The sequence below is a fragment of the Echinops telfairi genome, unplaced genomic scaffold (genome assembly GCF_000313985.2).
Source record: "Echinops telfairi isolate 266 unplaced genomic scaffold, ASM31398v2 ScPeMD7_6;HRSCAF=24_0, whole genome shotgun sequence".
Taxonomy (NCBI): Eukaryota; Metazoa; Chordata; class Mammalia; order Afrosoricida; family Tenrecidae; genus Echinops; species Echinops telfairi.
In genome coordinates, this window is record NW_022103902.1 from 24,313,413 (window position 1) to 24,337,992 (window position 24,580).

Sequence of the window (24,580 nt, forward strand, 5' to 3'; positions counted from 1 at the left end):
TGCGCTTTACACAATTGATGTGTGTATGGATTGGGATAACAGTTGTATGAGCCCCTAATAAAATGTTAAAAAAAAAAAAAAAAGTGATCGTCAGCATGAGACAATAGTGGTGTTCAAGGACTTACAGCCTGTGGCTTTTGAAGAACAAAGGAAACTGCCACAAAATCACGATTGGCAACAGACAATTGATCACAGTTGTAGCCACAGGAAAGAGACCATGACTGAGTTTCATACACAATTGTACTTTAGAAAACGGTACAAGACTGGTTCATGACTCACTAACCAAGGCATTGCAGAACAAGCCTCTCACTGGTCTCACTATATCTACTACTTATGACATGACTATTTGACTCTAGTACCCCAATATTCATCAGGGGTATACTGAGGAACATTGCTGAGTGAGGTTCCCCTCCCAGGGCTGACTAAGAGAGTGGTAATAACCCACTTTCAAATACATCCTGAGGTAGTTAGTTTATTTTGTCAACCTGGCCGATAAACACATATGGGGTTAATTGAAGGGTGGAGGGATAAATGGCTCAGTGAGCCTCACCTTTCTGGTTCTCGGGTCTCTTGCTTTCTGATGGTTGGACCAGGGTGCGGCTGCCTTAGCCAGTTTCCTGCTTTAGCTGGCAAGGCTCACTTCCTACAAGGCATCCCTAAGAAGAAGCCACATGGACTTACCCCGATGCAGCCTTGGGTGCTGGAGTAGCCATGAGGAGACCCCTGCCAGTGCTGAGATGCTTACACATTCACTGACTTGGCTTTCCTCCTGCAGTCGGCATCATTGCATCTGTTTTGTGGGATGGAGAAGGACTTTGTGGACTGGTTTTGGACATATGGGTTAATGTTGGACTTGTGGGCTTGGGTAGCACTGGGTTGGGATGTCTTCTTGATGCACACTTAACCTTTATATAAAACTCTCTTTTAATTATGAGTTTTTGTGGATTTGTTTCTCTAAAGTATCTAAACTGATACACATCCTCTGTCTGGTTATATTACCTCGTGTCAACATGAGAGTGTTATGAATGATGGGGTGGAGTCTAGCCTGCCAATCAGATCATAGCCAATGGTGCCCCTGTGTGGGCATGGGTTTCTCATGAGGAATTTAGGAACTTCATCTCTTTTTCCCTGGAAGTGGGACACACTCACTCTCTGCTACACATTCCTGTTGACAAGCCACATGGAGCCACGCTGATGGCAGCCAGAGCCCTGGAGCTGGACGAGTCATGTGGAGACCTGCACCAGGGCTGAAGTGCTTCCACTGCTGCTCGATCTACCCCTGGCCTGTCTGTGATCTTCCTGCGTTCAGCATCATTGCATGTGCTGTGTGAGACTAAAGAGGAATTTAGGGACTTGTACCAGATATATGGGCTAATATCTGACTTATGGACTTGATCTAAAACAGGCTAGGATATTTTTTCAATATACAATTGTTCGTATGAGCCCCTAATAAAATGTTAAAAAAAATATATATATACAATTGTTCTTTGATATAAAGCCTTCTCTTACACACATATGAGTGTCACTGGATTTGTTTCTCTAGTCCACCCAGACTAACACACTCTCTAAGAGTAAATCTTTTCAAATTGCTGACAATGGTCAGAAAGAACTCAATGGATGTTGAATCCATGTGGAGACTCAAAATGGCTCCCATGTAAATCAAGGCCTTCCTCAAACCTAGAATATATATTCCAATAAAATATTGCCACATCTGATATTCTATAGTACTCATGGAAAATGATGAAAATGGTTTGGTGACTAAGCAAAAGTTTAAAAAGTTATATATTTAAAAGTCAAAAAATTAACTAAGTGTAGGTATACTACTATAGTTTTGCAGAATGCTCTATGTATAATGAAAATCATATTTACATATTTGAAAAATCTGGATAATGAAAACACGCATATACTACTATTAGCATATTATAAGTTGGAAGATTTTAAGAAATGTATATTTTGTCTATTCCCTAATGATTTATAATCAATTTGACACATTTTTAAAATATATAATAAAATACCTTATCTATCTGATAAAAATAAATTATATTTGATATACTAGGGTTTTATTCTGGGTTTTTTTCTGCTGTGCTATGAGCTTGAATTGACTTGAAGGCATGTTACACAACATGACACTCATATGATAAATACATTTTTTTCTTATATCATGGAATGTAACAACAAATAGTAAGGGTCAAACACTTGAACAGCAAAAGGAAAAAAACCGCTATCAGCTACCATGAGTATGTGCTATTGAGTCTTGTGATGGTCATAAAGCCCAGGAGAATTCATTGTTCTGGTTGTACCATGATAATGACAAACTTCTCTCATTATTAGTATACCTGAGTTTCTACTAATTACAGTTTCTTTGTTTGTTTTTTAGGAAATACAGTGCATCAGTGGTGTAATAGCTATAACTGTTTCTTCGCACATATTAACCCCTATGGCCAAACAATATGTGTGTAATTTTTTTCTCTCTCTCTCCTGTCACCCTCTTTTGACCCTTCGAGCCCCGAGATCCTCTTGGGTACATGGTCTGGAAACTGACAAAGTAACTAATGTTAGAGGTAAGTTTAGTATTGTGGTCACCATTAATCTCCTGTAAAAAGCCAACCTTTTAGTTACAATTAAAGGCATATTTTTATCTAAAAATTGTCCTAGGGATTTCATATTTTTAAAAAATTGAACATATTTCTTTATTAATTGCTGCTTTCAAGTCTCCTGATGACTAGACTATACATCACATCAAATTTAATGGTTATTTATTTACTTAATGGAATATTACTCTTTAGAATAACGGATTTCTATCCCCACACCCAGATTTTATATTCCCTCAGAGTTTCCCTGTTGAATTTCCAATCTTTATTCTTCGACATCTTAACTTTAATCATGTTCATTTCAGTTCTGTGCTCTGAATAAAAACAGCTCATTTGATAACGAAGCTAATAAATAATTTTATCTTTTTTTTCCAAGCAGATTTCTTCTTTGGCAACTTTAGCTTCCACCAGTAACCCTAGTTCAAATTCCTTTTCCCGTTGTTAAGTAATTATAATATGATGCAATAACCTTTGTACTAATACCACTTTTATATCTTTAAACAACCGCAACAAAATATGAACATCTAACATGGGCATGATTATTTCACCATTCTAATCAGACAATCATCCTATCTCTTATTTTACGTCTTTTAAAATGCTTTCAAAAAAAATATTTTCTTTTTTAGTAGAAAGTCCATCAATTCATTCATTCTAGTATGAATCCAAATGTCTATTGAAAGGCCAATATGAATTTTCTTGGAGGTTTAGAATGTTTCATCTGTTCTTCTGCTTATTATTTCCTACAGCCTGGTTTGCAGAGGTTAGAGGAGGGAGTGAAGAGGAAGAACGAGAATCCGTACAGTTTCCAGAGACATGACTTCACTTTGAGAATCTCTTTGCGATTTTAAAGATAGTAGTAGGTGGTAGATTATTCCTACTGTTAGGTATCTAGCTGTAGTGCAATGGCTCCCAAGTGTTTAAGACATGAGCACACCCTCACAATATAAAAGAAAAAAATGAGTTCCTTATAAATAGCTATATGCCATGGAAAGTGAGAAGTACTGCTACAAAATCATAGAAACCTCTATTAAAAAACAAAAATCCTCTCCAGCGTTTCTCGAAAATCCTGCATCAGGGTCTATATACTATACTTCTGAAGTTGGCGTTTCTATCTCTTCCAATACATCCCTGAACAACTCGGTGCTCTTCAGTTCATGCCACATCACAATGCCAGGTTTTGCATCTTGAGGGACTCAACACTTACTTTTCTTCAATGTTCTTTGAGTGTGAGGAATCAAAAAACCATCTGAAGGGATAAGATCTAGACTGTAGGGTGATTGGATACAAGATTTCCCAATGAAATTCTCATATGCCAGCCATGGCTACCCTCTAAAAATGAGCCAGTGCATGGTCATACATGGAAAATAATCCTTTGGCATAAATTTCCTAGTCTTTTTCTCAACAATTCCATTTTTCACTTCCTTAAAAATGCTGTTATCATCTCATGCTGTTATTCATGAAAACGTACCAAAATTATCCTCCTGCAGTCCCAAGAATCAGTCACCTTAACCTTCTGAACTAATGTCTCTGCCTTAAATTTAATTAGCCCCCTAGATCCCCTCAGAAGCCACTGTTTTGATTAGATGGCTTGGAAGGCATTCTAATAAGATGGAGACAAGTGTATTACTGAGAGAAATTGTCTGTCTCCATTCATTGAGCACATTTAAATACTGTTTTGTTTGGAATAAAGCAAAACACGTATAAACTGGTGGCACATTTTGACTGACCTTAGAAGTTACGTTATTTTTTAAGAATTACAAAATTCATGTTTTCATTTATTTATTCTAAATAAGTTGTTTTCCATGGGAAATAGCATCTATATACTCTTAGAATTGTACACATATGGAAGATATATATTATGTATTCAGGCAATAGATTATACGAGTATATAGTGTTTGGTTGTTATTGTTCATTGAAATTGAGTTGGTTCTAACCCATAGCAATTTTATTCAGCACAGAACAAAATACTGCCCAGCCCTGCACATCCTTGCAATTGTTCCTATGCTTGAGCCTATTGTTGCAGCCACGGTGTCCATCCATCTTCTTAAGACACCATCCCCCCTTCACTGCCTCTTTCCTTTACCACACATGATCTTCTTCTTTGGGGACCTGTCTTTCCTAACATTGCCAAAGTATGTAAGACTAAGTCTCACCATCATTTGCTTCTAAGGAGCACTCTGGCCGCAGTTTTTCCAAGACAGATCAGTTTGTTCTTTTCACAGTCCATGGTACTTCCAACTTTCTTCTCTAGCACCACACGTCTTCTTGTCTTTTTTATTCAAGGTCCAACTTTCACAAGCATATGAGGCAATTGAAAATACCATGCTGTGTTCAGGCACACCTGAGTCATCAGAGTAAGTTCCTTGCTTTTCAAAACTATACAGAAGTTTTGTGCGGCCGATTTACCCAATGTTGGTCTTTTGATCTCTTGACTGCTGCATCCAGGAACATGAATTGTGGATCCAAGCAAGAAAAATGTCCTTGACAAAGTCAACCTTTTCTCCACTGATCATGATGTTACCTATTGTCCAGTATTGTGCATTCAGTCAATAGATAATACTAAGTATCTGGTGTTTTTGATCATTTCAATACGATTGACCCCCGAAGACACAGTTGCATGTCAGGTTCCTACCCACGAGATCAGCAGTTGGAACATTCCATCATTCCCAGGAGAAAGATGGCGCTTTCTGCACCCATAAAGATCTACAGTCTCAAAAACTGAAAGAGTGCCGTTGTACTGTTCTATAAATTTACTATGAGTTGGAATTGACTCAAGGGCATTGAATTTGGTTTTTGTTTGCTTTTCTGTTTGAGGTTGCTTCACCTGCATCTCCAGATATAAAGAGTACAACATAGAAATCTGAAAGGGAGGGGAAAGATTTCCCTATTTCCCTATAGAAAATTTCAAGGAAGCAGATTGTCACATCGTGGTCCCTCAAAAATAGGATAAAAGTCTCTGTGTTGGGTTGCTAACCACAGGATCAGCAGTTTGAACCTACAAACCACTCTGTAGGAAAAAGATGAGGCTGTCTTTTCCCATAAAAATTACAGCCACAGAACCCCTAGGGAGCAACTCTACTCTGTTGGAAAGTTATTATGAGTTAGAATAGAACTTGTTGACAATGGAGTTGGCTGTGGGTTTGCATGCATTGCCAAATAGCACATAAAGCAGTGTAAAAAAAATTTTCCAATGGCAGAGACACAGCCTGAAAGACGTGTGTATATGATGTGATTAAGAAGGCTGCAAATACCCTTGACCCAAGTTATCTTGCTGCTAGGGCAGTGGGAGAAGAGTAGGGCTGCTTCTCCCAACTGCTCATAGTCCTTAATTTCCATCAAATCACAAACGTCCAATAATGTGTCATTTCAATGCCTTCCAAGAGTCACTCTGAGATTAATTTTCTAGTGAAACTTACTGTAGCCACTTACAAAAATTCTTTTAAATATCAGTGGAAAATTATTTTAGAAAATTCCACTTCCTTTCTTGTCATTGAGATAATGACTCAAAAAGGGAAATGTGTCCATTTGTATATGATTATACCATTAATTAGAAATTATATAGGTTAAAATAAACACCTTATGTGTCAGACATCATTTATGTCTGAAGTAGTCTGAGGTCTCTCTGAAAAAGAAAAACATTAAAAATACAAGATATAGTTTATAAAGCTCAATATCACAGCTTTAAGTGTATGAACCAATGCATAAGATATTTATATTGTTAGTTTAAGATAAATCAGATTATATAATAATGAGTATAATTTGTGAAGGGATCATAGTTTTCACATTGATTTTGGTATATGGTTTTCCCCTCAGTGAATATTGAGCCAATTTAACAAAATAGCTGACAGAGGAGTCATTTAATGCCAGTGTGATCAAGAACGTGCCATGTATGGTGTGACATGATTTCTCACTTGGGCACCTGTTGCCTGAAAACAAGTCCACTCATTCATTTCTTGAGAACATTATGAAACCATTCACTGATAGCAATTTTCAGTCCTCACTGATTGAGGCCACATTTGAACTACTGACCTCAAGGTGCAAGGTCTCATATCCACATTCTCATTCCTTGTGAGATTCAGTTGCAAATTCTATCACTAAAGAGACTAGAAGGAAAGGCGAAACATATTGCTTTGGTGTCTTCAAAGGACTTTCTAAGCACACTGTTTAAAATGCGTTTTTTGTCTCATTAATTTGCTACAGCAATTTGCTTCCATTATTAATATTTAGAATTATGAAAGAAGCTAAGATATGTTTTATGCAAAGAAGGGGTTAGGCAATTGAAGCAACCAATCCTGTTGAGAAATATAATCAGTATTTCTTTATTATTTAAAATTTCCTAAAAAATTATGGTAGGGAGTAATTTGCAAAAATATGCATTCCTTATGGTCAAATTTATGATTTATTTAAATACTTTCTCAAATCTTTCTCAAGTTTAGCAAACAATAAACCAAATGATCAAAAGGACACCATTCCACAAATCCATGAAAAGGCATTTGTAAACCATTGATTCAATATTTTACCAAAAAGTTGGAAAGAAGAGAGTGGATAAATGAAATGTATACTTATAGATTTTTGCCAACCTAGTCTTTGCCTCCTCCACAGCAGATTCTCATAACGTGAAAAGCAGATATGCATTTGCCTGGAGCAGTGAATAATTAGACTTTGTGTTCAGTGCAAGCTGAACACTGAACACTGTGAGAAAAATTTCATAAATCCAGTATCCTCATCGCCTCCTCCTCATCCTCATCATACTATGTTTTAAATTTTTTACTAAGAAAAGTGTTGCCTGACCTTTCTTATTACTGGTATGACTTTTGGGTAGCCCTGCAGACGGAAATTCTGTTAGGTAAATTTCGGCACAGTGAAGGATGTTTCAAATATTCAATTACAGAGCATACAATTCTTGTAAAACTGGGACCCACATCATCCAGCCTAAAAGAGATGTCACGTTTAAATGCCCCAGTTCAAAGAGAAAGTATTTATAGATGTTTCTTTGAAATGTGATGTGGTTAAGTACTTGGTCCATGACAACTCTTACTAAAATATTTCTATTGACATTCTATAGCATTCCATGGCCCAGAAGCTTCATATTTTCTACTTTAAAAAATATTCTCACAACTTCAACCCATTTTGTGTCTACCATTTTTGCCCGAAATCCTGTTCCTTTTTTCTAGGCTGTGACCTTCTCAGCAATGAGACTTGGACAAGTCACATATCCCAGCCACCCTTTACTTCTGTGCCCATTTTGGAAATGGGATTTCCGTGTGGTGTTTTACTCAGAGAGAAAAGGTTATTCCAAGTGGTGTTTCTTGTCACTTTTCAGAAAGTGAGAATAGGTGTGTTTTGGGGAATAGGCATCTGGGCAGTGCTGGATTATGGATTTGCTCATACCCCATGTTTTTGTCCTCTAAATGTGAGTAAAAAAATAAAAGATCTAAGGAAACATTCTCTTTTCTGCCCAATGACAGCAAATATCAAAACATGTCTTCATAGCTTGCAAGAAATCCTCGTAGGGCTGTGGAGTAGACATTGGGCTGCTAACACAAATGCGGTGCTTCAGCCCATCTGTCAATCCATGAGAGAAAGATGAGGGTATATGCTTCAGAAAGATTTACAGACTCAGAAACTCTGCGTAGGCTCACAATGAGATGGAACTGACACAATAGAGAGGGTGGTTTCATTATATTTGTTTATATTTATACCTTGTTGTTTGGGAAATAAGCTGCCCTTTTCTATATTTGATTAGATTATGTCTACAAGAAAAGTTTATGTTTATCAGGAATAATTTGGTGACAGTCAAATTATTATTGAACAAATAACAGTTACTGAGTGTGCTAGTCTGGGTAGACAAAAGAAACAAGTTCATAAACATGAATATATATATGAGAGAGCTTCATACAAAGGGAAATTGTACATTAAGAAAGTATCCCAATCCAGTCCAGTCCAAGCCCATAAATACATATGTCAGATACAAACTATAAAGTCCTTTTCAGACTCAGGAAACACACGCAGTGATGCTGAATACAGGAATATCACAGGCCAGTGGGTGCAAAATCAGTGGTGGTGTAAGCATCTTAGCACTGGCAGGGGTCTCCATGTGGCTCTTTCAGTTCCCAGGGCTGCATCAGGGGAGGTCCACGTGGCTTCTCCTCAGGGATGTCTCACAGGAAGTGAGTAGAGAATCTCCAAGGGAGTGAACTGAGAGAGAGAGGCGTGTCTTCCATCTCCAAGTCGGAAAATACAGGAGTTCCCAGAATTCTCAGAAGAAGGTTATATCTTCATTAACAGGCCAGACTCATAATCCTCTCAAATTCACACCAGATTATGTAACTACCACACTCACATATAAGTACCATGTGCCATACACTAAATTCACTGTGCAAAGCTCAATTTTGCTCACAAGACAACTAGTCAAGTTAGCAGTGGTTTATCTCAAATTTTATAAATAATAGAATTTGGTTAGATTAGTTCATAGATTCTCATGGTTACCTCACTTCCATAGTGTAGAGTCCAACTCATAGTGACCCTGTAAGACAGAGTAAACCTACCTACCCCTGTGCACTTCTGAGATTATAACATTTTATGGGAATAGAAAATTACATCTTTATCCTACAGAGCAGTTGGTGTTTTTGAATTACTGACCTTGCAGTTGGAAGCCCAATGTGTAACCACTATGGCTCCCTCAGGGTTCAATAGGTAATTAACAGACAAGAAAAAAGAAACTTTCATCAAGTCAGTTCTGACTCAGAATGACCTCATGTGACAGAGAAGAACAGTTCTACATGTTTTCTTGGCTGTAATCTTTATGAAAGAGGATGGTCACATTTTTCTTTCACAGGGTCACTAATGGTTTCCAACAGCCAATAGGCTAGTAGTCAGGCACAAAATGTTTGCACAACCTTCCCACTGCAATCACTGAAGACAAAATGAGTGCATAAGCAAATGTGGTAAAGAAAGTGGATGGTGCCTGGCTATCGAAAGACATAGTGTCTGGGGTCTTAAAGGCATGAAGTTCAACAAGCAGTCATCTAGCAGGGAAGCAAATAAGCCTGCATGGAAAAAGCACCCCAGCCTGTGTGATCATGAGGTGTCAACAGGATAAGGTATCAGGTATCAGAAGATCCAAACAAACAGTGTTATTGATGTGAATGTGGGGGGTTGTTGTGGAGACCCAAAGCCCATCTGTAGACAATTGGACATCCCCCCACAGAGGATTACAAGGAAGAGACAATTCAACCAGGATACAGTATAGCACTGACAAAACACACATCATTCCTCTAGTTCCAGAATGCCACACACACACACACACACACCCCAATACCATGACCCACTTCTACCCTACAAATCAAGCTAGACTGGAGTACACACATTGGTACAAATAAGAGCTCCTGACATACGGAATTCAGTACAGATAAAACACTCAGGAATAGTAGAGGGAGTATCGATATTGTGGGGAGATGGATGGTGGGAGTGTGGGGGCAGGGGGAGAATGGGAAATCCATCACAAGTTTGGATGTATAACCCAACTCCCATGGGGACAAATAATAGCAGTTTTCCACCTGTGGGTCGCAACCCCTTTCGGAGCTGACTTACCCTTTCACAGGGGTCTCCCAATTCATCACAGTAGCAAAATTACAGTTATGATGCAGCAATGAAAATAATTTAATGGTTGTGGTCACCACAACATGAGGAACTGTATTGAAGGGTCATAGCATTAGTAAGGTTGAGAATCACTGGTATAGAAGAAAAGTCACTTTTTTCACACTCCACGGGTTGAGGTGCAGGCAGTCTGGAAGAGATCAGACCAAACTCAAAGAGGTACATGTTATTCCAACACAAAGAAGGGGAAAGGGGCTGTGGCAGTTACATAATTTGTCAACTTGTGAAGGGGTGGAGTCTAGCCTGTCAATCATGTCACAGCCAATGAGGCTTCTGTGTGGTCCTGGCCTTCTCCTGAGGATCCTGTCTTCCTGGAGGTGGGACACACACTCCTGTTGACAAGCCACATGGGGATATGCTGCAGGAGCTAAAACCCTGGAGCTGGAGGAGCCAAATGGAGACCCATGCTAGTGCTGAGATGCTTCCACTGCCACTGGATCCACAAGACTTTCCACCCACTGTCCTATGATCTTCCTGAATTCAGCATTATTCCATGTGTTGTGTGAGTCTGAAGAGGAATTTATAGACTGGTATTAGACATATGGGCTAATATTGGACTATTGGACTTGAACTGGACTGGGCTGGGATGTTTTCTCGATATACAATTGTTCTTTATATAAAGCTCTGTATTATAAACATATGAGCCTCCCTGGATTTGTTTCTCTAGTCAACCAGTCTAACACAGGGGGGAAGGGGGAGGGAGCAGAGGGTGGGGGAGAAAAAAAGGAGATGATGGCATGGGGGGAGCAAGGCACTAACCCACCAAGGGGGAGAGTATTGTTTAGGTCTCCACAGAATTGGGAGTGTTTCATGAAGACCTCACCACAGCACACCAAACTTTGAGGGGGGCAATGTGACCACGCGGAGAAATGCATGAAAAGATTGGGCTGCAGGGCCGGCCCCAATCAGAGCCAAACTGAACCGCTCCCTAGAAGTATGTGCTACAGAGAATGACACTAAACCTACAGGTTGGAAGGGCTGGCCTGCCACGCCCACATGGAAACAAACCAAGAAAGAAAAGGAGAAAGGGATGGTGTAGACCCCATTTTGGCACACCAAGCCTGGAGGATGACTTCCCTGCATGGAGTTGTTAAGGAACAGAGAAGACTATAGGGCAACATTTGATCTCTTGACTGCTGCTTCCATAAGCATCATGAATCCAAGCAAGATGATATCATTGACAACTTCAATCTTTTTCAATTTATTGGTCCAATTGTGAAGATTTGGGCAGTCTTTAAACTGAGTCATAATTCCTATTGAAGGCTACAATCCTTGATCTTTATTAACAAGTATAAATTTTCCTCACTTTAATCCAATTAGGTGTGTCATCTGCATATTGTAGGTGGTTAATAAGCATTCATCCAATCGAGATGCCACATTCTTCTTCATACAATCCAGCTTCTCTGATAATTATGCAGCATACAAACTGAATAAGTTTGGACGTAGGATTCAATGTTGACCCACATTTTTCTTGATTTTAAACCATGCAGTATTCCTTTTGTTGTTTGCATAACTGCCTCTAGAGTCATTTATAAAACCTACATGAGCACAACAAAATGATCTGGAATCCCATTCAGCCCAAGGTTAACCCTATTCAACCTTGTCAACCACACAGTCAAATGCATTTTATACTCAATAAAACACAAGTAAAAACCTTTCTGCTATTCTCTGCTTTGAGCCAAGATCCATCTACCATCTGCAATTATATCCCTTGTTCTGAGTCCTCTTCTGAATCCAGCCTGAAATTCTGGCAGCTCTGTCAATGTTCTCCTGCAACTGTTGAGTGATCTTCAGTAAAATTTTACTTGCGTGTGATATTAATAATCTTGCACTATAATTTAGCATTCTGCTGGTTCACCTTTCTTTTGATGACCCAAGATCATAAATATGGATCTTTTCTAGTCAGTTGATCACCTAGCTATCATTCACATTTCTTGGCATGCATGAGTGTATGCTTCCAGTGCTTTATAAGCTTGCTGAAACATTTCAAATGGTATTCCATCAGTTCCTGGAGCCTTGTTTTTGGTTTCAGTGCAGCTTAGATTTCTTCCTTCAGGGTCACCAGATCTTGCTCATATGTTACCTCTTAAAAAGGTTGTCAACTAGTTCTTTTTAGTACAGTGACTCTGTCCATCTTCTTTTGTTGCTTCCTGCATTGTTCAATATTTTGACAATTACAGGGGGGAACCTCCCAAACCTACTGCCATTGAGTTCTTTCTAACCCATATTGGCTCTATGGGACTGGGTGAAACTGCCCCTGTGTTTGTTTGTTTTTTAATTTAATTTTATCTATCCCCTCCTGCCTCCTTGTGGGTGTTTTAGACTGACTGATTATAGGGGTGTAAAGCCTCATATGTTTTCCATATTTAGAATCTTTCACTATAACAACCTGAGGCTTGAATTTTTCTTTAGCTCTTTCAGTTTAAGATATGCAGAGCATGTTCTTCCTTTTCGTTGTTGTTTTCCAACTTTCAATCTTTGAACATTTCAAGATAATACTAAAGTATTTACTTTGTCTTCTACAGCTTTTTATTTTTTAATTTTGTTACCTCCTTGATTTCACTTCCTCTATTTGCCTTAGCTACTCTGTGATTAAGAGGAAGTTTTGGAGTTTCTTTTGATAATGACTTTGATATTTTCATTCTTTCTTGTCTTTTGGATGATCTTGATGTCTACTCACAACTCATCTGGTCATCAGGTCTGTCTATTACATCCAGAAAAGTCCACATGTATATTCACCCTTTGTGTTGTTGAATTGTTGAATAAAGTTTATTTGTGACGAAGAAATTTTGGGTCTGGCAAAATTCCATTATACAACTTATATGACAGAGTAGAATTACCTATGAAACTCTTAGATCGATATCCAATTTTTCTGTTACTCCAGGTCTGTTATGTTACTCTGCTCTCAAGTTTTCTATTATCTAGATCTTCCATCTTGAAGATCCTAATAGATAGCATCCCATCACCAGACCCTTCTGGAAAAAATAATTCCAGGCCCCTTCTAGCTTAAAACATATCCTCAAGCATAGGCAATGCGCTCCAAGTCAGCCCAAACCCAGCAAGCCCTGGGGAAGAACACACTCTCAGACTCAGTCCTCCCTGATGAAGTGAGACCTGTGTCAGTGAGAACATGACTCAACCTAGGCCTCTGTGTGTGAACCGAGGTGATTTGAAGGCAAGGGGATGTGGGAAGAAATCAGGATCTTGGAAGTCCAAGGTGCTAGAAGACCCCAAACTAAAACCATACTCGCTGCCATTGAGCCCGTTCATACTGAGCCTATAGGACAGTGTAGAGCTGCTCTAACGGATTTTTGAGTCTGTAAATCTTTATGGGAATGGAAAGTCTCAGATTTCTCCTGCAGAGCAGCTAGTAACTTCAAACCATTGACCCTTTGGTTAGTAGCCCAATGCTTAACACACTACACCTGTAAGTCATTCTAAAAGACCCAGATACAGGCAGCTGCCATATTTTGTTCAGGAGATCTAGTGCTGCTCCTTGTCTGTGGAAGCAGTACAATCCCTTTCTGTTTCTCTTGCAAGCAGTGTAGGCTCTATTTCATTTGACTGAAAAAGCAGGTCGACAACCTGTGGGTTGGGCAACAACAACTACCTAGGGTTTTCTATTCTGTAATGTTCAAGTTGGGTATAACAATTTAGGTAACATTTAAGTGTTTCAAATCTATGAAATAATTCAAAATGTCTTCAATAAATAATACCGTAATATATAAAATAGCCCTCTTCTTTTCAACCTCTAAACATCTCCCTACAACATAAATGTTTCCCTCCCCCTCCCTCCCCCCAGGCTCATTATGTTTCCATGAAAGTGTAAATTAAGGACAGAGGAAAGCATTAGGTTTGAAATTCCTCAGTTTCAGTCAGGGCTATCCAGGCCATTAATGCTATTTAAACATCTTGCCTTTGGTATTCAAGATTGCAGCAAGCTGTCTTCAGGCAATGTAATGCTGAAAAACAAGACTTTAATGATAAAATAGAGGAACAAAGACAAGCTACTCTTGTCAGTGTCAGTAGGTAAATAGCACTAATCTGTCTTCATTATTGCTATGCGTGCTGTAATATCAGGTGGGAGGATGTGTAATATCTTTTACCATTATCCAAGAGCTAAGTACCATGCAAACTTTTAAAGGCAGAATTATCTTGATCAACAAAAAATGTGGCAATCATTTCAGTCTGAAAATTGCCTTCAGAAGATTTTGACATCTTTCTGTTCAAATGTGAAGACTTGAACAGCCCGCTCTCCCTCATCTTCATTATGTGTCTATTTTGTAAAATGTGTTACATTTGAATACTTAGCACAAGGTTTCTCTCTCTCTCTCATGCGCAGGCACACGTACTCATACACTTAGACACACATACATACTCTCACACACTAAGAAACAAAGGATTGATGAGGATTCATTCAAATCGCTTTAAAAATAATTAAATTAATTTAAAGGATAAGGAGGCATTGGAAAATTTAAGATGTATTCACCTACAGCCAGCAAGAAATCTATAACATCATGATTAAATCTTCTGAGCAGCTTCAACTCTGACCTCCCTATTCCTGATACTGCTAAAAGATAGTTTCTTCCTTTCTCTTTGACATCTTATACATGACCTAATGGGGCACACTCAGAACTCACTGCCATCTAGTTGATTCTGACTCACAGTGACTCTAGAGTGTACAGTCTATATTAATAGTATAGAGTAATCCAAATAGAATAGAGTATTAGTATAGAGTCTATACTAATCTAAATTGGCCTAATGCAGAATCGTTAAATAAATGACATTTCTCTTTAGTTCCTTTCCTTTCAGTAACCCCCTCCAACTGACTTCAGATAACTCAGTATATCCAAAACGTATCACAGTGTCCTTCTCTTCCCTCCCTTCAAGTCCCACTACGCCCCACTCCAAACTGCTACTCTTGGCTTTACTCTTCCTGTATTGGGAAATGGACTCATCATCCACTTAAGTAGTGAAGTAAGAACCACATAGCTACCATTAATTCCATGGCTGATGAATATTTATGTTATAGCTTAGCTCTTCTAAGTATTTGTTAATTTTATCTATTTTTTTAGTCATATATGAGACAGCTACAAAAAGTTCATGGAAAAATCCATTATCCTTTAATTTCATTTTTCATTAACTTTTTGAAGGCTGCTCATATTCCTTCCTAAGCAGTGATCCTCACTAGCTCATGTCTGACAATCTGTTTTCTACCTGGTGACCAAAAGAACCATGGCAAAATAATAATTTGCTCATGTACTTGAATTGTGGTATTGGAGAAAGATATTGAAATTACCATGGGCCACTAAAAGGACAAATCTCTCTGTCTTGGAAGAAGTATGGTGACAGTGATTCTCAGAGGAAACGATGGAAAGATTTTGTCTTGCATACTTTGTACATGTTGTCAAGAGAGACCAGTCCCTGGAGATGGACATTACACTTGATCAAGTTGAGGGGCAGTTAAAAAAAAACCAGAGAAGGGCCCTCGACGAGATGGATTGACCCAGTGGCTGCAACAATGGGCTCAGGCTCAGGAACAATTGTGAAGATGATGCAGAACCGGGCAGGGTTTCCTTCTGTTTTGTTTAGGATTGCTATCAGTCAGAACCGACTCAGTGGCACCTCACAACAGCCACAGCCATCTATGGACAATGTTGCAGACACAGGCATACAAGAACATATAGTGGTGCTCATGGGAACTGCTCACAGGGAACAAGAGGCAGTTGTGTGACTAGAACAAGGAAATACCGCTTGGCTGAATCAAGAAAGTGGTGAATCTGGGTTGTATTTTTTTCACCATACTTATTCAATCTGTAGGCTAAGCAAATAATCTGAGCAGGTGGATAATATGAAGAAGAATGCCACATCAAGAGTGAATGAAGGCTTATTAACAATCTGTAATTTTCAATGACACAACTTGCTTGCTGAAAGTAAGGACAACAGCACTTGCTGGTTAAGATCAAGAATTGCATCTTTCAGAATGGATTACAATTCAGTGCAAAGAACATCAAAATCTCCACAGCTGAACCAAAAGACAGTGTCACGATAAATGGAGAAAGAATGGAAGTTGGCTCAGAATTAATGAACAATCAATGCTCATGGAAGCAGAAGTCATGACATCAAATGATATATTTCATTGGAAAAATCTGCAGCACAAGAACTCTTTAAAGTATTAAAGAGCAAAAATGTCATTTTGAGGGTCCAAGGTTTGCCTGACCCAAGCAATGGCATTTTCAATTCACGTGTATATATGTAAGCTGCACAATGAATATGGGAAACCACAGAAGATTTATGAGTTTGAAATACTGCTTTGGCAAAGAATATTGAAAGTACAAAGGACTGGCAGAAGAACTAACAGATTTGTCAAAGAAGTATAGCCAGACTGCTCCTCACATACCAGAAAGGCAAGGCCTTGTCTCACACACAAACTTGGAACATATTATCTGGAGAGACCAGTCTCTAGAAAAGGACATCATGTGTGGTAGAGGGTCAGTAGGAAAAAAAAAGAGGAAGAGCCCTGACAATATGAATTTAACAACAATTATGAGCATAGGGCAGAATCAGACAGTGTTTCATTTAGTTGTACATTGACCTATTGTGAGTTGGAAATAACTGGATAGAATCCACCACATTGTCTTGATTCCTTGATGTTATTAATTAGTTATAAAAAAATCAGGGACAAGATTACTCTATATGGTTATTATTTAAATTTGAATGATATTATTTCATTAATATATGTGAAATGTACTAGATCGAATTTTTTCAGAAAAAATGCTTTTATATAGAATGGGTAACGTTATGAAAATTATTAGAATTTTCCAGATGAAAAATAATATAGCTTTGGGTAAATTATGAATAGAAACTATGGATGATTTGGTATGATAAACATGTATTGGCTTTAATTGCAATTACTGAACTATCAAATATTTGAAATTTAAATCTGTAGGTTGTTGTCTAGTTAGATGGCAAACTACCAATTTCTTAAGTCTTATTTTTTAGGGGCTATGGATTTTTTAATGTAAATTTTTTTAATGTAAATTTTTATTTCTTCTTGGTTACTTCCTACCTCCCTGCCTTAATAGAGTAAAAATGACTGAAATTTTGATTTATTCTTTGATTAATTCTGTAATAATCTTAAACCAGAAGTTTCTCTCTATTTTGCATTTTCAGGAACTGGAAGTGTTAGAAGAAGGAACTATTAAAGCAGTCAGTAAATGGGAGCAGACATGAGGTCTAAGCATTTAGGCTCTTGAGAACTATTTGTATACTAGTTGTCTGTGTTCTTTGACTCAAGATTCTTGCTGGGCTATATGATGAGCTGCTAACCACAAGCAGTGGTTTGAAACCATCATCTACTTCATGGAGAAAGAAGAGGATTTCTGCTCCCATAAAGCTTTACAGTCTTGGGAACCAGAAGCGGCAGTTCTCCTCTGTCATGTAGGGTTTCATTGAATCGGAATCAACAGCTGAACATACAAATACATAAATGGAAAGCATGTATGTGAGGATAAATACAACAGCAAATGGTGCCATCACGGGGCAGTGATGTAGACTACAGCAGTTGCCATCATCAGAGGAGGTGACAGTAAAATAATTGTTTATACATTTTTGTGTAGTGTTTTAAACATTTGTTTGCTAATATAAATATTTCTGTAGTTAGTTATAATAATGAAAACATGTTTTTCAAGTTTCACTTACCTGTACCTGGAAGGCTAACACTCCATGCTGATTTACTTCGAGCCTTCTAATGTGCTCCTGTCAGAGTTGTTATTATTACCCAATTATAATGATGCTTCTCAACCACTGTTTTTGTCTAAACATGCTACAGTATATGGTGTTGATTTTCTTGCTGCCGCTGTTTTTATAGTCATTAATTTTGTCAGTCTTCCGGTGTTCTAGTTATAAAGTTATAGCAATTAGCATCTGTGACTATATATCAATAACTTTCTTGCAAACAAAGAAGTAATTAAAGAAAAAGGAGAACTATCAAGGAAGGTTTCCACATCCACAAATGGTTTTCAGTGCATTCACTTTCACTTCTCATATTCAGTTGAATAAGAAATAGTAGTTTAGGAAAGTGAAAATGCAGTGTATTTATATCAATTTTATGGATATCTAAGAGAGTGAAGTAACATATCGATTGGATAGTTGGGCATATGTCAAAGGTGAAAATAAAATTTAACAATAATACCTCAGAAAGTCTGATCCAGTAATTAGGGTACATAAATATCTCAGACTTGTTATGGCTCAGAATTACCAGGAAGCAATCATTGCTGAGGTAATTTCTATATATTAAAACAAGGCAACATATATTCCAGAAATTGGTATTTATAGATTTATATTTTTAACTAGTTGTATAAGATCCAGCAGTATAGCACATATTCAACTGTTATCTTCCTGAGTTAGTAATAATATTTATATAATGCAAAAATAGAAATGATTCATTTATTTAGTGTGGTAACCCCACTAATTTTGCTTATCATATACATTGCTCTAAAATGCTTTGATTTTCCCTCACCGTGATCATGCATTTTAATGAACGTATGACATCATTTCGTTATGACAAGCCCAGGAGCAGCAGAATGAAACATTGTATGGTCCTCTGCATTCTCATGATTATTTGTATGTTCAAGTCCATAGTTACGGCCACTGTATTTTGAGCACCTCACAATCCAGAAGACTCACCTTCCAACGCTGTGTCAGGTAGTAGTCATGCGCTAAAATACCCAAACCCACTCGCAAACCACATTGCCATTGAGTCCATTCTGACTCCGAGTGAGCCTGCAGCACAGAGCACAGTGTAGACGTGCTCCGCAGGGCTTCTTCACATCACGAGAGCATCTGTGAATTTCATGCCTTTGTGCTCTCCACCCTAAGAAAGGTCCCATTCCCCAAAATGTTGATGTTGGTTAGGTGCACAAACAACTTCTTCCTTGAGGGAAAGTTCATTTGAAAGCCACGATTATAAATCATTCGGCTTGAGAAAGTATATTTTGAACAAGAAAATGTTCCCAAAGGGTGTGAGCATGAAGCTATATGAATTAATAGGCTGTCTTTCTTGACTGTAAACATTTTTTTCATCTAAAAAGTTCTTTGCCCTTGAACCACAATACAACCTTCTCTGCACTGTGTGGATAGACACGAAAACTCATGTACAGTGGTGGTACAAGGGAGATGATGTCAATGAACCTTGAAGAAAACTCCTCTCTGTGACTGAATGTTAAAGAAAGCCTGTGGGCAGGCTGAGATGCTTGCTAGGTGACCACCTGGATCTACTTGTTGAGTGGAAGTGGGAGAAATGCAGCAATAAAGTTGAGTTTTGGCCATTGACACCCATGGACTTGGTTCACAGGAACTAGAGGAGAAGACAAGAGTGGGTTGACTGGTCTGAAGTTCATGACCTTGCACAAAGGGGCTAGGGTTGTGGAGAATTTGTGATGGGGCCATGGTCTAAAGGGAAGGCGACCAATGGACACCCTGGTGAGTCTAAATGAGGCAGCCCCCATTGAGTTGACAAAAACCTGGTCATAAGAAGAGATTTTTTGAGACTGTGAACCGGTGCATATTGCTGTTGACTTTATGGATGGCCTATCCTGATTTGACATTGCTTATGGATGCATAGTCTACAAGATTTCAAATGGAATGAAGATTCTTCACATCAAAGAATATGATTGTTTCCTCAGAGCACTGGGTTGATGTAAGTGGGCAATATAGAAATTGATACTCAAAATGGGGGAATAAAGGCATGAAGTGGTTGGCTTACAAATTTTCATAGGTGGGGGAATATATTCATAGGATTATAGAACTAAGGGATAGGTGTTACTTAACTACAATTGTTAGGCATAGGAGATTTTTTGTTTTGTTCACTTATCGAATGTTATGTTTAAATGAGTGTGGCACATATTGAATTGTATGCTTTTTAGTTTCATCCTATTAGGTACAGGTGTGATTTTATTATTGTTTGAAAATTATATATGGCTAAAGAGTTATGTGAAACTGCTAAATTGACAAGGGGGGTGGTCTGTGGTAGTCACCTAATCTGGTGTCAATTTAAGGATTAAGAGTGTAGGGGTGAAGTCTAGGCTGACAATCTGGAGATAGCCAGTGAGACCTCTGTGTGGGCAAGGCCTTTTCCTGAGAATTCTGGGAAATCTGGTACTTCCTCCTTGGAGGCGGAAGACACCTCTCTCTCTCTCTGCTACTCCCTGAGAGACATTGCAGAAGACAAGCTACATGGACGCAACCAGACCTCGGAAGCCAGAGAAGCCAAAGAGACCGGCACTGACAGCACTGAGATGCTTCCACCAACACTGGACCCAAAGACTTTCTACCCACTGGCTTGTGATTGTCCTGTATTTGGCGTCATTTCATGTGTTTCTTGACTCTGAAGGGGACTTTATAGATTTGTATCAGACATATGGGCTAATATCAGACTTATGGCCTTGGACTGGACTGGGTTGGGACATTTTCTCAATGTTCAATTCCTCTTGTATACAAACCTCTCCCTTATACATATGTATGGAGTTTATGAATTTGTTTCGCTAGTCTACCCAGACTAACACATTGTCCAATCTCACCAAAAATCACTTTCATTAACTTTGATAAGATACACTTGAATTAGATACTTGGTATAACTTTGTAACCTTCAATACAATTAGGGGATAGGTTTAAATTGTGGCTTAACCTTGTCTGGAACACATAAATGAATAATCTGGAGAATCGCATCTAAATTTATATAAGCATTTTGAGCAATATAATTCCAAAATAAATAAATGAGAACAAATAACAACCGTTAAAAGAAAGAGACAATGCTTACACTCAAAATTTCCTCCTGGGGAATTAACTCCCCCAAATCATTTTGTAGTTATTACTTTGAGAATGAGTAAAGAAAAATTTATGTAGGAGCTGGTATTTAATCACTGCGTTAATTTATTCTTTACAGCCAACCTGAAGCACAGCCAGAAGCATTCGGCAGATGTGAAAGTTCAACAGCTGAAGAAACACACAGTCTATTGCAGACAGCTCCACACCTGTGTGATGAAGGCACTGCCCCACACAGGAAACTTGGAACTTTATCATCTATGACTTTCCTTTGAAATCTGTCTTGCTCCTGTGTTCTAAGTAAACAATGACAGTAATTAAGGCTAACATGCCGCCTTCGGACAAAGTGAACTCCAGTTATAAAAAGACAAAAAAATATTGTCTCGGTTTTAATTGGCTAGATTCGTCATCCATCTACTAGATGAGATGAAAGGTTCCCGAATAAAGAAAAGCAGCATTAAGTAATAGTTATTGCTCAGGAAATTGCTGTAGTAGTTAGTTTTAAATGCAATCTAAAGTGAAATGTTATTAATATAAAGGCTTATGACATGAAAATTTTCCTTTAGGTTGGCATAAGTCAATTTAAGGTGGTTTGGAATTCCAAGGTGGAATGTGAGACTATCTCCACGATAGGAAATGATTTTGAACAAGGAGGAACACAACTAGAATTAGTTAAGAAGTGTGTTTAACAGCGAACCTGTGGGTTTCTTTCTTTCTTTGTGTGTTTTTCTCTTTTAGTAAGACAGCCTTTTACCCTCAGTATACTCAGTACTAGATAGCTTTAGGTAAAGTTTTAAACTATCATTCACATGAAGATAGGAAGAAAGATATATGAGATTTAAACTTCATCTGCAATCGATGAATGTCAGAATTTAGTGTTTGGATAACTTTTTCCCAGAATGGTATAGAAGTCTGGGGGGCACATTAGTTAGGGTCTAAGATAGAACAATTGATCCTTAATTTTGCAAATGTTTCCATGTGGTTTCCAAATTCTTCACACACCCCTTGGATATATCCTGTGGCATATTGTCATGCAATACTTTTAATGCTAGGTTTTCAAGCATTTCCCTAAGATGCAGTTTGCATGAAGAAAACATTAACACAGCCAAAATTGCAATCCAATTTTTATTACAGTCAAGATCCTGATCCAATTCCCCAGAGAGTAAAATTTATGATTACCCACTCCTTTAAACATGTAAAATTAGAACGTATTTATGTTAGATGATGGATACACAATACACCCATGGGAATATAAATGGAAAAATATAACAAAATATAAAAACAGGATCATTCTATTTTTGCATGCAAAACTATTTATTTGGCTTGGGAATGACATTGGTTTATAAAACACAGTTTTCTTTGAGGTAGTCTGCCCCCCTCTAGTGTTACAAGAATGTCGAGAACTGAATAATATAGTCAAAGTGGGAAAGGTCTCCTCGTCCATACACTTCACATACTTCAATATGGTTCAAATTTACAATGACTTCATCAATTGCTTTGGCAGTCGCCACTCTCTCTCTGTGGGAAGAGCTATTGCTTTGTGTGTCCCACCAGGTTCATCCGCTTGCTGCCGTGTTCTTACCATGCTGTCTGCCATTCTGCTTGCTGTCAGCCTTTGAAAAAATGTGCTGCCCAAGAACTTCCAGTCTTCCCTTTTTTACCCATCATGATTTAGCCTCTTTCAGCTTCCATCGCCTGTAACTGTAACCATTAATGCAAGATTTTAAGACAGCAATAATGATAATAAAAATTGCTTATAAAATTGCAAGCAATTCCTATGACAGGTCCAAAATAACAGGTAGTTATTTGGTCAATTATTTTCATTCTGTAATCAATACATTGATGTTTCTGCCCTCTGTCTTCTTGCTCAAGGGCAGATGTGCCATAGTTTCAAATGTCCTGATTCTTGGTTACTCATTGGCAATAGAGTACCTTCTATTTAAAAGATAAAAGTCCCTGCCTACTTTTAATTCTGTATTACTAAACAATTTTAGAGAAATCATGTAAACTTTGCTGTAAAACATGGGGCTCAACAGTTTATGGTAATCCATCATGTTCAAAGTTTTGGAAGGCATGGTTCAGTACTCCAATCTCATTTGTTTCATGTTCAAAGCTAATCTTTTCCTATCCCCATTTCATGATGTCAGAAAGACAACTGCAAAACAAACTAGCAAATAAACAACAAACAAAACCAAGGGTTGTCTTTGGTGGCTAAGCAGAAATCCAAGCCAGGAAGAGAACATAGATCTTCTGTAGTCAAATGTGTTTGTTTGTTTCTGGAATGGGACATTGCCTCTCAGATTGTGTTGATCTTCCAAACGGTGCCAGATTCGTAGCATTTAGCAGACACTACATATTAATTCATAACTTATGATATCTTCCTCTGTATGCCCTCTAAGGGAGAAGTCACTTGCCAGCATAGAGTAATTTCTGGCTTCCTTTCATACAGATTCTGAACATAATTATAGCTTAATGACTCAAGAGTTTCCCAGAACTGAAATTCTTTTCTAAAATAAATTACCTAGATCCTTTGTATGCATGGCTAGATAAAATGAAATGCAAATAGGAGATCAGTAATCTTCCTCCTCTTGCTCAGAATCAGATCTCCAACTATTTCCTGAGAACCTAATAGCTGTCAGATATAGGGCCTTGTGTTCTGAGATATGATTATAAAATATTTGACAATATGTCATCAACTCTCGCTGGTCTCAAACTTTCTCTGGATATGGCAATAAGGTTTGCTATCTTCTTAGGGAAGAGAAACCTTCCGAGTGTGGCCGATGCTGGGGTTTCCTAATGTTGAATGCTTTCTAAATTCAATAAACCCAGTTTAGAAGTTTCGAGGTTGATCTTTTTATCCTTCTCTTATCTGGCAGGCTCCAGAGATCAAAGCACTCTGACACCTGGGGTGGGAAAGCACCGTGCTTGTCAGTGTCTGCGTGGTGGACAGTGTTAGTCTATAGTCCAAATTGGAAAACCTGGTTTATAAGTTGCCAGTGCAACTTAACGACCTGAAACCAGCTCATAACAATCTAGTCAACATATTGTCCCATTTTTCTAGATAACGTTGGTCAACTAGATATGACCTCTTATTTATATGTTAAGGAAATGTGTGTTATTTCTTAGTGATACCTTTAAGGGTTGCTATAGAATTCCATTTACATTTTTGGAAGAAAACATGAAGGAGCATGGGGAGAGCAGATTGAAGTGAATAGAAACAATAATATTTATTACCCACTGTTGCAATAACACGAGAACAGAGCCTGGAGGAAAAAGGCCGCAAGAACTTGTTGTGAGTTACCCCAGGTCCACTCCAATTCAGGATGAATACACGTGGGCATAGGACAGTTCCACCACAAGGTTTCCAAGTTCTGACTTCTGGAGCAAATAGCCAGGCCTGTCTTCCAACATACAACTTGGTGATCTTGAACTTCCATCTTTCTGGCTAGCACGGAAATCTCCCTGACATCAGATAGATTCTGCCTCATATTGACCCTGCAGGACTG